Below are 17,538 nucleotides of genomic sequence, written 5' to 3'. Positions count from 1 at the left end.
ATTATTGACAATTAAGAAATAAAGTTAAAACTGTTTGTTTGCATGATATTGCAAATTGTTCATTACTTTGTATTAAAACTGCCCAATTAAAGTATGGGTTTTATATTATAATTGACTATTGAAAGCCATTATATATTATGAATGTCAATAATGGTTTAAGTTTTCATTTTATTACATGTATCGTCGCTGGGCTTCTAAAATGTCGTATATGACTTTTTTGGCTAAAAATACTTTTTGACACCAATGGTCTGGGCGGGAGGAAATCTTTGGTATCACAAAATAGCATACAGTTAGACCAATCAAAATGTGTGAAATAAGACATATTACAAAATTGCCAATGTCAGTTGTTTGTAAAGTTTGCTTCCAAAATGTTGTATGAAAACTTGAAAATCGTTGTAGAATGGCTTTGGGAAAAAAATAATTGTACATTTCTTTATTTCTGTGAAAATAATTTAAGTTCTTGGATAATCCAGAAATGTCAACGTTTTTATTTCACTGCTGTTTACAAAAATGTTCAAGTTCACATATGACATTTTGGAAGCATGCATGCATTTTGCCAAAATTTTCAAAGCCTGTTTGTGAGAAATTTTGTTCTTGAAAAATTTGTAGTTTACAACATTTTAGAAGCCCAGCGACGGTATGATCATCTGATGTTGACAATAAGTATGCAAGAGAACAGGCAAAGCACGAAAATTTGGTACCTTTTTTATCCTCATATTTCTAATAAAAACGAAACTGCGTCACAATCTAGACGCATAGACTACTTCAGATACATATATATAAAGGCAACAGTAGTATACTGATGTTCAAAACTCATAGATCGATAAAAGAGTAATATTCGCTCATAGTTTATTTCTATAACACATGTAATACAATACGTGATTGCTATGTAGACACAATTATTTTCGTTTCCAATGACGCGAGGAACTGTTTGAATGAAACCTAAGGCCGTATCCCAGACGACTGTTTTGACGTGAAACAATGTACAAATGTACATGACGAACCTTAAAGTTTGATTCTGCCATTTTATTAGTGACTCTCCGTTTTTAATATTTCCTCGGAGTTCGGTTTTTTTGTAATAATTTTACTTTTCGCAGCTTTATGCCAAGCTAAAGTGCTAAGCTGTTCAAACAATACGTAATGTACAATAAAGAGTTGGCAGATTTGAAGAGCAAAATATTGATTCAAACAATTATATGTTTGAAGTTATTAATTAGATCAATAAAATATGTACTTTTATATGGCTGATATGAAAAATTGTAAAAACGAGACAATTTTAAAAAGTGAAAAGAGTAATTTTGCAATTGATGAGGTCTGCATCGTTATATATTATTATTAAGGAAACTAGACTAATGATAGGGGGACAACAGACGTTATTCACACTGCCATCATTTTGATTACTTTTGATTGATGAAAGTGCGTGATGAAAATTCTCCGTTTCGTTGAGCGCAGATACATTTGTATGCAGACATAATATCGGTTACGGTGTGGCCAGATCACCAGCCATAGATATGGACGTAAATTACGTTAACAATGTCTGGTCCCTCTGAAATTGTCTAATGAAGCAATATCATGTTATAATATAAATCTTCATTATACAGAATAACATAAGGTGCATTTTATTTTTTTTATCATGGGTTTCAAATGAAATTATTAGATTATGATATATGTCTGTTCGTTAAGAAACTTATGCAATCATTACAAGTGGTTCTGATTTTAACTTACCTTAACTATCGTATCAATACAAGGAGATGTAAGAACAAGTTCAATGAGAAATAATCATGACAAGGAATTGAAAACAAAACATAAAAACATTAGGTAGACTTCCGAATCGTCTGGATAGTATTGATTAAACATGCATTGCATGCATTCAAATGAAATATCAAATGTTTGTAATTTAGATTTTTTATATAGCATTCAGAAAAAAGAGAACATTAGGAGATGGACATTCACGGCATGAGGGGTTTTAGTAGGAGTCTTAACTATTATAATTATTCGAGTGACAAATGTTCTTTAGTAAAATGCATATTACATTTCTGTTCCAAATTGTCTCTGTAATTTTGTGTATAATTGAAATGCAAAATGCCCCAATCTTTCCTACCTTTTATAACTGTCAAAATCAAAAGCTCAAACACATCAAACGAATGAATAACAACTGTCATACTCTTGACTTTGTAGAAAATGGTGGATTAAACCTGGTTTTATAGCTAGCTAAACCTCCCAACTGTATGAGAGTCACAGAAAAGTCCAATATATTTACAAAGATATGTCAACAAAACAAACAGACACAATTGGTAAACATGTCAATCTTTGGGCTACAGCGGTCAACATTGTTTTATAACAATTATCACTATAAAAACAAACGCATTTGTAACTAAAAAGACATACAGACAAAGCTTATCCCAAAAATAAAAGAGAAGATTTCAAACTTTTACCATAAACTCATCATAGATACCAGGACTAAATTTTGTATATACGCCAGACGTGTGTTTCGTCTACAAAAGACTCATCATTGACGCTCAAATCCAAAAACGTTTAAAAGGGCCAAATAAAGTACGAAGTTGACGAGCATTGAGGACCAAAATTCCTAAAAGTTTTGCCAAATACAGCTGAGGAAATCTATGCCTGAGGTAAAAAAGCCTTAGTATTTCAAAAATTCAAAATTGTGTAAACAGTTAATCTATAAATATAACCATATCAATGATAATTCATGTCGGCACAAAGTGCTGACTACTGGGCTGGTGATACCTTCGGGGAATGTCACAATAAGACATTGATGGGATGTTCAGAGCTACGTCAAATAGATATCACCAAAAAAAAGACTGACTATGCGGTGTGGGTTTGCTCAATGTTGAAGGCCGTACGGTGACCTATAGTTTTGGTCATTTTGTTCTCTTGTGGACAGTTGTTTCATTGGCAATCATACCACATCTTCTTTTTTATATAGACAGTAAGAGTGACAAATAAAAGAAGTCTATAACATATTAGTGAGATGATTCAAAACTTCAGTTCACATGATTTTTACTTAAAGACTATCGTGTATTAGTTGTCAAGTTGATACGGAATATTTATCTACAAGGTCAAGGTATCTTCCGATGAACTTAGAAAAAGGACGAGACGTCTGCTCAATCACAAAGGTGATCTTTCTTTAGTCGTCTTGTTTTTTGACAGGTGTTTGAAAATTAAAAACAGGCACAAAAGAAGAGGCGCATAGTTCGTTCCCATAGGAGTGCCGACCATTTGTTGAAAATGTCTACCTCCAAATTCAACAATATGCATATTGTCAATAAGATACTCCAGCATAATGATCACGTGTTCCTCTGTGAAGCATGTTTTACCTTTTTTCAATGTTAACATGATTAACAAATATGCCGAATGGAATCCAAAAGTAATAAAATCTATTGTGTAAGCTTCTTTTTTTTTTTTTTGTTGCGAAACATTGTGCAATATTAGATGATTTCTCATGGAGAATATTGGCATACAGGGTTGAAAAATCAACAGCTTTGATAGAACTTATTTCAGAAAAAGATCGACATTTAAAATTATCCAGACGTTACATTCCAGCAGTGTCTGCATTCAGAGTATATATCTGCCAGTTTATTTATATTCCAGGGTATGAATGTTCTATCAAAATTCATAACGGTTGCTATTCACAAAGAAGGTGTTACACCAAATTTCAGTAGTTGAAGTTCAAAACATCACTTTGTAAGATTTGCAATCGACATCATGAGGAGGTTGGCCGTTATGGATTACCGTCTCACAGACGGTAGCGGTTATGTTCCTACTGCTTTAATCCCGATCCCGTATCCCGTCCCATACCCATTGTAACATACCGAAAATAACATATTACCTGGTTTGTACTTACACGAGCAATACGGCGGGTGTCACATGTAGAGCAAAATCTACCTATCCTTCTGGAGCATCTGAGCTCACCCACAGGTTTTGATTAAGCATTGTTCAGTCCTTAGTTTTCTATATAGCCAGTGTTTAATTTAGTATTGCCTGTGTCTTTATCTTTTTCCCTATTTAGCAATGGCGTTGTCAGCTTTCTTCAACAAATGAGTTTGATTGTCCCCTGGTATCTTTTATCTTAGGAAGGTTGTAACGGTTGTTTTCTTATGAGGTCGTAGCTAATGTAGATACCATCATTAATAAATAAGAAAGACAGTAAACGAATATTATTGATTTAAAGCATTACAATCTTTAATTACAAAGCACTGTAACTATTTCTTATTTTAAGACAAAAGAATAGTTGTTAAAAATTTCTAAATATGTCACATTCAATAAAACTTAGAGGTATAAAACCGCCATTTATATGTAATATCTTGTCTTCTTAGACTAATTTCAATACACCACCTTCATTTCTGAATATTAAATTTCACCTCTAAATAATATCCCTAGACTGACGTCATATTGGTGCGTCATCATACGTACACTGATTGTTTATGATATCTGGAATATTTTATTTTAAATAGACATGGGTACAAAATACCATGACGGCTGCTGGTAAATACTCTGTGATTTTTTTTTGTCCACGCCTCAAGATATGGACCAGGTCAATAGTTAGTCAAAATTCCATTTAAGGTTCCTGAATTCAATCAGTTTTATTTTTACCTGTTTTTGTGTTTTCATCGATTTACGATGTCAACACGGAAAGGCTGTTGTTGCTTTCATTTATCCAGAGATTCAATATTCACTACAAAGTGCATTGGTGTGATCAATGTTAGAAATAATTACACTGTTGAAATAGGAATAAATCTGAACGTGAGATCTCATATGTTTTGCATCCAAATAATAGTCACTACATTCGCCTTAAATATGGTGAAAAATTACTCGTTTAACACATTATGATATTGCGCATTACATTCACATTAAAAGTATATCAGTGTTTCAATCTCTTGCCAGTAACATTGCAGATAATTTTGTTGTTTCAGTGCAATATTCGCTAAATCCTAGGTACATAAAACACGCCAATGCAGGTGGTGTAAATAATTCTTGCGGAGGGGGAAGGGGTGTAAATATTTAAAAAGTGTTGCCACCCCTCTTGATTAACGTTTCATAATATCTCAAATATAATTTTTCTGGATAAACACTCATATTATCTGCCACGGAATGTTTGCGATAAAAAAGCATTAGCATGTCCTTTTGTTTCACTGCGACCCACAATTTCTTTTAATATGTTCAGATTGCTTCTTTTAATAAGGGTATTATATAAATAGTATTCCAAATGATTAACGGGTGTCACCACGATGTGATTGATATTTATGTAATGTCTGTGTCACCAGAGTTATGCGTATCTGTGAAGTTAACCCGCCACAATATTTAAGTATGTGCCTGTCCCATGTCAGGAGCCTGTAATTCAGTGGTTGTCGTTTGTTTATCTGTTACATATTTGTTTTTCGTTCATTTTTTTTTTATATAAATAAGGCCGTTAGTTTTCTCGTTTGAATTGTTTTAATTTACAATGTCTCATCAGGGCCGTTTATAGCTGACTATGCGGTATGGGCTTTGCTCATTGTTGAAGGCCGCACGGTGACCTATAGCTGTTAATGTCTGTGTCATTTTGGTCTCTTGTGGTCAGGTGTCTCTTTGACAACCATACCACATCTTCTTTTATAGATGGAATATCCGTACTTTTTTGACGATTTGACAATTATGATATCGCTACTATCGAATCGTAAGAATAGGTGCCAACAGTTACGCAAAAAGTAAAAACACAAAAATACTGAACTCCGAGGAAAATTCAAAAAGGAAAATCAAAAATCAAAAGGCAAAACCAAAAGTCCAAATACAAGAACGGCTTACCCTCCGTAGTTCACCCTATCTTAATTCTATGTTAAATTTTAACCTTTTGTGTTTAATTCTATTCCTGTTGTTTGAACTATTGTGTTTTTTTCTTAGACACATCCATTTGTATTGTCCCTTTGAATTGTTCCTTAGAATTAAACTGTCATCTGTAACGAATTAAGAAACATTTTCAATATTGAGGACACAACAAAGAATAAAACTTGATTTTAAAGTTTGTATTGAAAAAAAAATAGTCGTACCGTTTCCTTTTGTTTGCACAAATTTCATGCATCATCCACCTAAAAGTAAACGAAACTATAATTATTGCTTTCAGATTCTTATTGAATTTAACAGATATGTGTTTTCTATTTAGTATTCAGAGTTTATATATTTATATGAACAACTATTTTGTTTTATTCAAAAGGTAGACTTTAAATTGATTTACTTATTACTTTTAATAATCCAAACTGTTTTACATTGTAAGTTGCTACAAACGCAAGCAATATATTTGGTATACATATTTTTGGGAGAGGATTATGGACAATGAGGGTCGGTTGAAAACAAAACTTTAAGACAAAAGAGATGATTTTAGCTTTCCAATTGTGAACTTTCCATTTTTAAGTAGCAACATTCCAGCAGCACCTGCATACGGGGTATATATCTCCCAATTGATACGATATTCCCGTGCTTGCATTTCTGATCATGATTTTCTTGATAGAGGGTTGCTGCTCACAAAGAAGCTATTAAAACAAGAGTTCCAAATGGTGTAGTTGAAATCATCCCTTCGTAAATTTTACGGACGCCATCACTGGTTGCTTGACTGTTATGGAATAACCGTTTCACAAATGATATCGGATATGTTCCTTACGTCGTAACTACAATTCCTTTCCCTTTCATGAATGTGACCTACCGAATTAGACTTTTTACTGGATTTATTATCACGTAAGCAACACGACGGGTGCCACATGTGGAGCAGGATCTACTTACACTTCCGGAGCACCTGAGATCACCCCTAGTTTTTTGATGGGGTTCGTGTTGTTTATTTTTTAGTTTTCTATGTTGTGTCATGAGTGCTCTTGTTTGTTTGTCTTTTTCATTTTTAGCCATGGCGTTGTAAGTTTATTTTAGATTTATGAGTTTGACTGTCTCTTTGGTATCTTTCGTCCCTCTTTTATGGAATTTCGATTAAGATCTTTATTACGTGTAAGATGAAAGAAAGAAACTGCAAAACAATTCTAAGATTTAACTTGTACACACATAAAGCCTTGAAAAAGAGGCCACATATACCATCTATACCAAAGGGACAGTAAAACAAAAACGTCCAAAACAGTGACATTTCTATTATCCATTGAAACATTTGAAACATGTGTTAACCTTTTTTATGTATTTGTATTTACTAGACTTGTAGAGGCTTAAAGAGAAAACAAATATACATATTTAAATGCCAAAATGAGGAATACCGATTCACGAAAGAAAATATCGAAAAGTAAATGTAATATATCAATGAAAACCTTTCTTTGAAGAAACGTTTTGAATGGGAACCAGGATAGAAAGTGATTTCATCTCAAATCTTTATAATTTTATTATCGACAAAGTCTATTAGTAAGACTTAATCTCTGTTCAACAATTGTCTTGTTTCATTTTCTGATATCTTCGGCTTTAAATACTGTTCAGGATTATGTATCAATCTGTTGTAACTCGAGCGCCATTTATTGGTCTTGTGTAGACTGGCGTACCTGAAAGTAATATAACAAAAAAAACTTTCATAAATTCGAAAAGGAAAATTCATAAACAAGTTTGGTTCATACTACCCAAACTTTAGTTTTAAATGTGATGTCTCTTTTGATAAGTGTTTATCCAATTAGCTTTTTACTAAGCCGTGAAGTTGTCTCTTTTTCGACGATTTGTATGACCTTGCTAAAATGGTTGATATAATCATTCAATCATACAAAACTGATAGAAATGATTTTTCAAAACTTTTATGCAGAGAAAGTAAAACTTTTATGCAAAGAAAGAAAAAAGCCAAAAAAAAAGAAAGTTTGCCAATTTTTCAAAGCGATTTTTCGAGTTGTGGTCTTATGTTAAAATTTTGATATCTTCCTATATTATTGTATTCACCTTAAAAAGGTACGAATTTGTTACAATATTAAAGAGTAACTATAAGACGAGGAAGACAGATTGATATTGAAATAAGAAACGCGAATAAGGATCGAATAACGCTAATCAATCTAGTGGCAAATGTTTTGCTATTTGAGAAAATAACAACAATTGAGATCTTGAAATGTAAACACGCAAGTTACTCTGATAAAACCAGGTAAAAACTTTAGTAAAGCAATATTAGGATATTTATACATTCGAAGTACTCTATTATAAGTAAACAAATATTTCAACATAACGCTCTTAAAAGACTAACAAAGTTCTATATAAAATATATAGACGGCAATTGGTTACAATTATTCTGCGTGTTACCAAACCCTAGAGTCACATCACTTACGATATATTTCTCAGATCAGTAATAATAACATGTAGTGACCAATAATATCATATTATTACATGGTATTTTTCATATCGCATGTATTATCTTCCCTAGATTCAATATAAGCCCAAGAGCCGTATGGCTCGAGGGCTGATATTGACCGAGGGTTGATAATACATGAGATATGAAAAATGACATGTTATGATCTTTTTATCATATGCATCAACAAAGGAGAAACATAACAGATTCATATATTGATCCTTTTACGTGGTTCCAAAATAGAAGTTGAAAGATTGAAAAGTTCACGGACGTCGGACCCCAGATTTAGTACATTCGATATGAAATATTTCTCATCATATGTCTCAACAGAGAAGAAAATTAATGGACGAATCGACAAAAAAGATAATTCATTAATATACCTAATTATGAACACTGTTTGGTAGTCAACTTTTTTAAAGTAACTTTCTAAATTATGTTTGAAAATTTGTATACAGTAAAAAATGCATCTATTTAATTTTTTTTTTTCTACACAATATACTTTTCAGCATCCAAATAATAGTTTTGTACGCTTCTTTGTAATGTTTTTCACTGAAAGCGTAGCATTGAGGTGTACTTTCCGGAATTTGCCGAGTATCACCGGAATGCCATGCGATAACGTTACGGAAAGGCATGTGATAACAATCGAAGCATGTGATAAACTTTTCATATCAGCCCGCTAAGCACCAATTCGAAAAAAATGGAGTTACGTTAATTTAATGTTATTATCATACAGTAAAAATCATATTTTATTTAGTCTAAATATATGATAAAGAAATGTATTTACTTATGATGCTTAATCTAATAACTATGAATGACGTTGAAATCAAATTCAAATGATGAATTCTAGAAAGAAAGAAAAAAGAAAATTTACAGGATAAAAGATTGTCAACACCAAAGGTAACATACATTATGTTGAGCAATACTAGAACCACATTATAATCCTGGTACCTTTAATAACTATGTATAAACAAACAAAATGATGTCGATGTCATGTGAACAGACAACATCACTGCACACATATGTGACGTCGACGAAGGACAGTTAGCATGATATTTCGACGAAGGACTGTTAGCATGATACTTCGACTATTAACATGTTTTAAATACGATGAAGGACTATGATTATAATTATTATACAAAGGACTGTTAGCAAGCGTTTCGGAAAGAGCTGTCAAAATAATGAAAAACAGATAATATGTCGCCCAAGAATTGAAATAATTGTATAAACAAAACAAGATTGTCATTAACACTGGACATAGAAGGTATGTCAAAGAACGAAATATATTCCAAGGCATACTGATTGTTTGTTAACGATGGACTGTCCACTCTATGGTAGAAATATAATTGAAGTCATGTATGTAAGTCATGAACCTGTTATTTATTGATTGTCCTTTGTTGGTGTGCATCATACGTGTGTCTAATTTTTCCTGTTTGTCAATAGATGAAACCGTCGGTGTTCCTGTTTGAATGGTTTCAAGCTAGTAATCTTTGAGGTCCTTTAATGTTTGCAGATCGGAGTTATCCAATTCTTCGCGTTGACGCCCGTATTTTGACCTATAAGTGTTTACTTTTACAAATTGTAATGTGGATGTCGTGTTGTTTCATTGGCACTCATACCACATCTTATTATATTTATAGTAGGAAACAATGTCAAAATAAGGGTACATCAGTCAACAAGAGAATTACAAGTTATACTTTGTCATTTTAACAATGAATCGAAATCATAGTTGCTTGTTATAAGAAGATTACCAGCCATGAGGGCATTGTTAAACAATTCAAAAAAGTTAAACGTATGATTGTTGATGAACGGGAAGAGCTATTTTTGATCAAATAAAAATAAAAATACCAAATTTCGGGTAAAATAAAAGCGACTGTAGTCGAATGGCAATATCAAAAGCTTATCACACCTAACAAATGGATAGCAACTGTCATATTCCATGATTTGGTACAGGCATTTTTATATGTAAAAATGGAGGATAAAAACTGGAGAAAAATCAAAACACAGAAGAAGTGAACTCTGAGGAAATTTCAAAACGGAAAGTACCTATTAATCAAATTGCAAAATGATAAGCTCAAACCCAGCAAAGGAATTGACAACAATTGTCATAGAGCACCTTGGTATAGTAGTTAGTGCATCGAACTACAAACACAAAGGTTCCTGGTTCGATCCGCGTTGAAGGGAGAATATTTCAGGATCTTAATTGTCTGCTCTCTCCCAAAACCATTTGAGAAACGATGTAGGTACATCAGAAGGAGACGAAAAATGACAGGCATGTGTTAGAGAGAGAGAGAGAGAGAGAGAGAGAGAGAGAGAGAGAGAGAGAGAGAGAGAGAGAGAGAGAGAGAGAGAGAAAGAGAGAGAGAGAGAGAGAGAGAGAGAGAGAGAGAGAGAGAGAGAGAGAGCAATTGCATTCGCATGTAAAAGACACCCTTGTTGATTTTGAAAAAGAGCCGCACTGGTACGAGAGCAAAATGAAAAGGGATTAATATAATTTGTAATACAGATGGGTGCGGTCCTAACCTTGACAGAAGTTAACTTGGAGCAGACTTGTTGACTGCTTTCTAAGTTAACCTGAGAATTTTTAAGCAGACAAACAAGTTAACTTTGTCGTTGCTGGTTCACACCTACGGTCTGCATTTTAAGGACTGCTGCAGGCCTATCGACAGGTCTGCTCCAGACCAGACCTGTGGACAAGTCTGCTCCAGACCAGACCTGTGGACAAGTCTGCTTTTCACCAGACCTGTGGACAGGTCTGCTCCTGACCAGACCTGTTGATAAGTCTGCTGTCGACCAAACCTGAGGACAGGTCTGCTTATGGCAGATTATCGTGTTTAATATCATATGTTAATGTTTTCATATCAGACGAGCTTTAATTAAAATATGTTAACAACATCCGCATTGTTTTTCCCCAGATAGCAAATTTCTTTACTCGCTAGACTCAAGGATTTGTATACTATACAAATCCTTGCTAGACTTTACAAGATATTATACACATTTGTTTTTGTTTGATATCGTCTTATATACATAAAACAATGGCTATACAATCACATAGAGCTATCATAAAGGAAATGAGAGGTTTTTTTTATTATTAAAAGGCGGATAGAACGGTTATCCGACGCATCGGAACAATATTCTTATATTATGGGATATCAACATCATTGTCGACGTTGCTTCTTTCCCCGTTTTTTACCTGTCTCTTCCTAAATTTGACTTTATGCATTTATACATGCATGACTATTTCATTGTTATTCAACTTGTTTGCATTGGATTTACTATTCTATTTCCGTAGAATATTCTTACAGAAATTGTACAGTGTCCGGATACGTACGGTGTGGTAAAAATATCAACAATCTCGTCAAATTCGTCAGATTTGTCGAGAGATTTGTCTTTGCCGATTCATTGATATATGGGACGTCCCAAATTATACTGAGTGTGCACTTGAATGAAATAGTTCCATTTGACGTTTAACTACAAACAAAATCAATCAACCAACATAATAGATTAACGGTATACTATTCCCAGAAGAGAACCTCATATACCTTTTTGTATTAAAAATTACAAATGAATGCAGACATGTCAGTGTTGGTACTTGGATGATGCGACCTAATAGTTTTGTTTTACACACCATCCTTAAGTACTATCTCTAGTGACTGTTCAAAATTATGAATACAGAGATGAAATGATGACACTCTCAATTTATGTTTAACAATTTTTGCATTATTGTTTTTCAATATCATTGCTTACTATTGCGGTCCTACTCAAAATGTGCACAGGAGCACAAGGAGAAGACATAAAGGTGCTAGTTACAATTCTATACGGGTATATAGATTTACAAACTAAAGTGCACATATGATCAGTTTTGGTTGAAGCGGTCAAATAATTTTGTTGTACAAGTCAGCATGAAGTATCAAAACTACTGAAATGTTGTATCACATGTATCAATATTTTGAATAAAAGGAGGACATACTGCCAGCTGGCACCCTTAATTTATGCAAACAAAAACTTTTTGTTATTGTATTATACATTGAATCCTGACATAAAACAATATGGCTGATTTACTATGCGGGTATATAGATTTACAAATTAAAGTGCGCATATGGTCAGATGTCAGATTTGGTCAATACGGTCAAAAAATTTTGTTGTACAAGTCAGCATGCGATATTTAAACTACTGAAATTTTGTTACGTATCAATATTTTGTATAAAAAGAGGACATGCTGACACCCTAAATTTATGCGAAAAAAAATTTGTTATTGTATTGCAATATTGCTGTCCATAATTGTATTATAGCTGATTTACTATGCGGGTATATAAATTTACAAATTTAAGTGCACATAATTATGGTCAAATTTGGTCAATACGGTCAAATAATTTTGTTGTACAAGTCAGCATGAGGTATCAAAACTACTGAAATTTTGTTACGTATCAATATTTTGTATAAAAGGAGGACATGTTGGCACCCTAAATTTAATGCGAACAAAAATTTATTATCGTATTGCAATATTGCTGTCCATAATTGTATTATACATTGAATCCTGACATAAAATATATGGCTGATTAACTATGCGGGTATATAGATTTACAAATTAAAGTGCACATATGGTCAGTTTTGGTCAATGCGGTCAATTAATTTTGATGTTAAAGTCAGCATGAGGTATCAAAACTACTGAAATTTTGTTGCATATCAATATTTTGAAGAAAATGAGGACATGCTGGCACCCTTAATTTAGGCGAACAAAAATTTGTTGTTATTGTTAGCAATATTGCTTTCCATTGTATTATACATTGAATCCTGATATAAAAAAATATGGCTGATTTACTATGCGTGTATATATATTTACAAATTAAAGTGCACATATGGTCAGTTTTGGTCGATGCGGTCAAATAATTGTGTTGTACAAGGCAGCATGAGGTATCAAAACTACTGAAATTTTGTTACATATCAATATTTTGAATGAAAGGAGGACATGCTGGCACCCTAAATTTATCCGATAAAAAATTTGTAGTGATATATATGTTTAAATGATGCTTTCATTTTGTATACATATTAAATTATATCCTGAAATTTAAGTATTGCTGATTGTGGCTACATAGATCAAGAATATATAACAAGTAAGGACGTATAACTAACATATAATATACGTCCTTTATTAGATATACATATAAATAAAGTGCAAATGAAATATGGTTGAATTTGATAGCTATTGGAATATATATATTCAGTGCCCGTTATCATTGTAAGCAAGATCGCTTTTTAATTGATAGATTGGAAGCTAGATCACATATATAAATTTTGTGTTACAAGCAACGTTTTATGCGTACTTTATTTTCAAATGTTTCTATTAAATCCTGTTTAGATAACGGAATTTTTTATTTTATTATATTTTCGTTGTTTATACTACGAAACAAAGATATTAAAAAATATTTTTAAAAAATCGATCTAGAGCGGTCCTGGTTACAAGTTAACTTTATTTTGAGCAGACCAGTCAAAAGTTAACTTGGGAACAAGTCTGGTTTCGATCGGATTTGTCAAAGCAAAAGTTAACTTATGTTTACTTTGAGGCAGGACTGGTTTCGAAGTTAACTTATGTTAACTTTACGGCAGGACTGGTTTTGAAGTTAACTTATGTTAACCTTATGACAGGACTGGTTCGAAGTTAACTTATATCAATAGCGGACCTGTTTCGAAGTTAACTTTTTGACATAAAAAGTCCGCTTTTCAAGTTAACTAGATTTTGGTCATAGAACTGGTCAGAGCAGTCCTAAATCCGGTCACAGGTTAATTTTGACCAGTCCAAATGACTGGTTATCAAGTTAACTTGCTGTACAGATTAGGACTGCACCCATCGGTACCATGATTCTCAATCCACTATAAATAAAAAATGTTTAAATAAATGTCATATTCCTGACTTGGTACAGTCATTTTTGTTAGTAGAAAATGGTTGATTAAACCTGGTGTTATAGCTCGCTAAACCCCTGACTTGTATGACAGTTCAAATTCCATTATCATGACCACGATGTCTACACAAAACAAACACATATATTAGGTACAAATATAAAAAATAGTTAGATATCTGTTGATTTGTCAGAATGTAGTTTACGTCTGTTTCCACATTTTTTTTAACTTAATCATTACACTTAGGTTTTTTTTTGAGTTAATATTATTGTTTATTTTTAACATGGTACGCAGCTGTAACTACTAGTAGACCTGTATATCTTTAGATAGAGAATGTTATGTTAAAAAGAAGAGTTAACATATAGACCACAGTAAGTCACATAACCGTTAAACGTAAACGTTTTCTACTATATAAAAGAATGGTACACCCCATGTCTGTAAAAAAAAGAGTAAACAGTTATAGTATTAATTTTCTTAGATAATTGTACAATCATTTAGTATGCGGATACAGACTAACGTCATTCCAATAATATACCGGTTGATAGAGGCATATATGATATCAAACTGTTCTATAGAAATGTTATGTAAATGAATAATTGCAAAGTATTGCTAATTTATTTTCTTCCTACGTTAATAAAATATAATAATCATTTCCTTATATTATTTTTTTATATAGACAGAATATGGAAATTTCCCCCACATAATTGTCCTAATTTCTACTGCTGTAATATGTAACAACGAAAATGAAATACGATCTGACAGGACAACCAATCAAAGTTTTATTCCATTTTTCAAAGTTCCTATTATAATACAACTCTGTTCTATAAAAGTAAATGTAAATAATTGGATGCAAAGTATCACTAATTTATTTTCGTCCTACGTTATGAATTATAATAACCATTTCCATAACAAATTGTTCTGTAATTAGTAATTCTAAAAAGAATTGATATCAAAGAAATACGTGCCTTAATTTCCTCAGGTTTAATAGGTTATCTATATAGAAATCAAATTCGAGTTGACACAACCACTTAAAGAAGGTTTATCTTTTGAAATACATGTAGAGGAAGCTATTCCATGTATATTTGTTCATACCTTAGTAGGCTAATATGTACATTGGTATTCATGTTATCATTGTCGAGCCTTCGACTTTATTCGAAAAAGCGAGACATAGCTATCCTACATTCCGGCGGTGTCCACAAATATTCACTTTGTGGTTAAAGTTTTTGAAATTTTAATAACTTTCTTAAATTATCCTTGATCTCTAGAAAACTTGGACAGAAGCTTGTTTTTTCCATATGATGGACTTATTTTTTTTTCTGGCGGGAAACATTACACTCACTCTGTAGTTAAAGATTTTAAAATTTTAATAACTTTCACATACTATCCTGGATGTGTACCAAACTTAAAAGCTTGTTTATGATCATACCATTGTATCCAGAGGTAAATTTTCTAAAAACCAATTCTTTTTTGCCGTATTAACATATAAATAGATTTAGTTTTTCTGCCAGGAAACAATACATTTACTATGAGGATAACGTTTTAAAATTCTGATAGCTTTCTTCTGCTATCCAGGATTTGTACTAAACTTGGACAGAAGCTTGTTTTTTATCGAAAGATAGTATCTTGAAGGAAACGTTATTAAAATTTTGCACCTGTTTATCCGTTTTTAACTTATAACAGGACTTCTTCTAGTTTCCATAACATACATGTCTGCAGTTAAAGTTTTAAAAAATATATTAGGTTCATAAACTATCCTGGATTTTTACCAAACTTGGACAGAAGCTTTTTAGAATCAAAAGATGGTATCGATTGGAATATTTTTATTGATTTTTTCCCTCATTTTTGTTGTGCCTGCGATTAACAGCAAAGACAGGCGAAACACTAGGTTCTGCGGAGCCCTTACGGTTTTTTTTTTAATAAGTTCCCGATTTTCAAATACTTTGGCCTGGAGCACCACTAAAGATATTGACTGTCGAAATAAGCACCTCGTGCTGAAACATTTGTACCGTTTATGTGATTAAATATTGTCGAATTCTATCCCACGTAGTTCATATGACGATAGGTCATAAAAATAAATGAACATATTGTTGTTTTGTTCAAGTTTGTGGAGGTGTCATGTATATATGATACGTCTTATGTATATTTATATGTCAGTCTATTTTGTACTTTACTTTAAAGGAATACGACAGTGGTTATTCATTCGTGTAATGTGTTTCAGGTTTTGATTTTGTCATTTACTTAAGGGTTTTTCGTTTGAAATTTTGATTCGGTTTTCGGCAATTTAGTTTTTGGACTTTTCACCACATTTTCACAAAGTAAGCCTAACTTCATGAGCGATATGTTTTAGTATGAATGAAGTTGGTAAATAGAATATTCCAGTTACTTAAGACACGATTGATTTCGAAACATTTCATATATTAACTTCTCACTGGCGTTTTTGTTATACTAAGCCATACCGAACTAAATAAATTTATATGGAGAACCTATTTTAAAGTGTAAACCAAATTTCACAACTCATATTCCATAATCATACATAGCAATTGGCACGAGTTGTACTGACACACTAGGAGAATATATTTACAAACACACAATAGTTCTTTATTTGGTTTTTTTTTTTCTTTTTTATTCGAGCTTAACTGATTACTAATTTGAATGTGTATATCTGGCAAACATTTGACAAACACAATTTTGAGCCTGATATATATGATTAGTTTGAATAAAATTGAGAAAGGAAATGGTGAATATGTCAAAGCGACAACCACCCGACCATAGAGCAAACAACAGCCGAAGGCAACCAATGGGTCTTCAATGTAGCGAGAATTCCCGCACCCGTAGGTGTCCTTCAGCTGGCGCCTAAAATATGCATAATAGTACAGTGATAATGGACGTCATACTAAACTCCGAATTATACACAAGAAACTAAAATTTAAAATCATACATGTTTTATTATAGAAATATAAAGTCAACTGTTAATGTCTCTCTTGAATCTTTCGAACCTCTTTTAACAAATGGTGTTAATATTGATTTAAACAAGATTTGTACATATGTTTAATGAAGTCTTTTTGTCGCCTTATTTATGCATGTAGCAAAATTATTCCAACCTTTATTCCGTCATTTGATTGGCTTGCTAAATTTTAACATATCAAGTTTGTTTGTATTATAGAAACATTTCAATATCTTGTTAATTATGAATTTTGGTTAAGAATTGTTTACCAAGCAATACTTAAGATTGGCATCATTAATCAATTACTAGAACAGTTATTTGTCTGAAGATCGTTACTTTTATTTTTTAGAAAGTTTGATGTATGATGATAGCCAAACAGGTGTGTGAATTCTTTCTT

The sequence above is a fragment of the Mytilus galloprovincialis genome, chromosome 13, assembly GCF_965363235.1.
Source record: "Mytilus galloprovincialis chromosome 13, xbMytGall1.hap1.1, whole genome shotgun sequence".
Lineage (NCBI taxonomy): Eukaryota > Metazoa > Mollusca > Bivalvia > Mytilida > Mytilidae > Mytilus > Mytilus galloprovincialis.
This window is presented reverse-complemented; position numbering follows the sequence as displayed.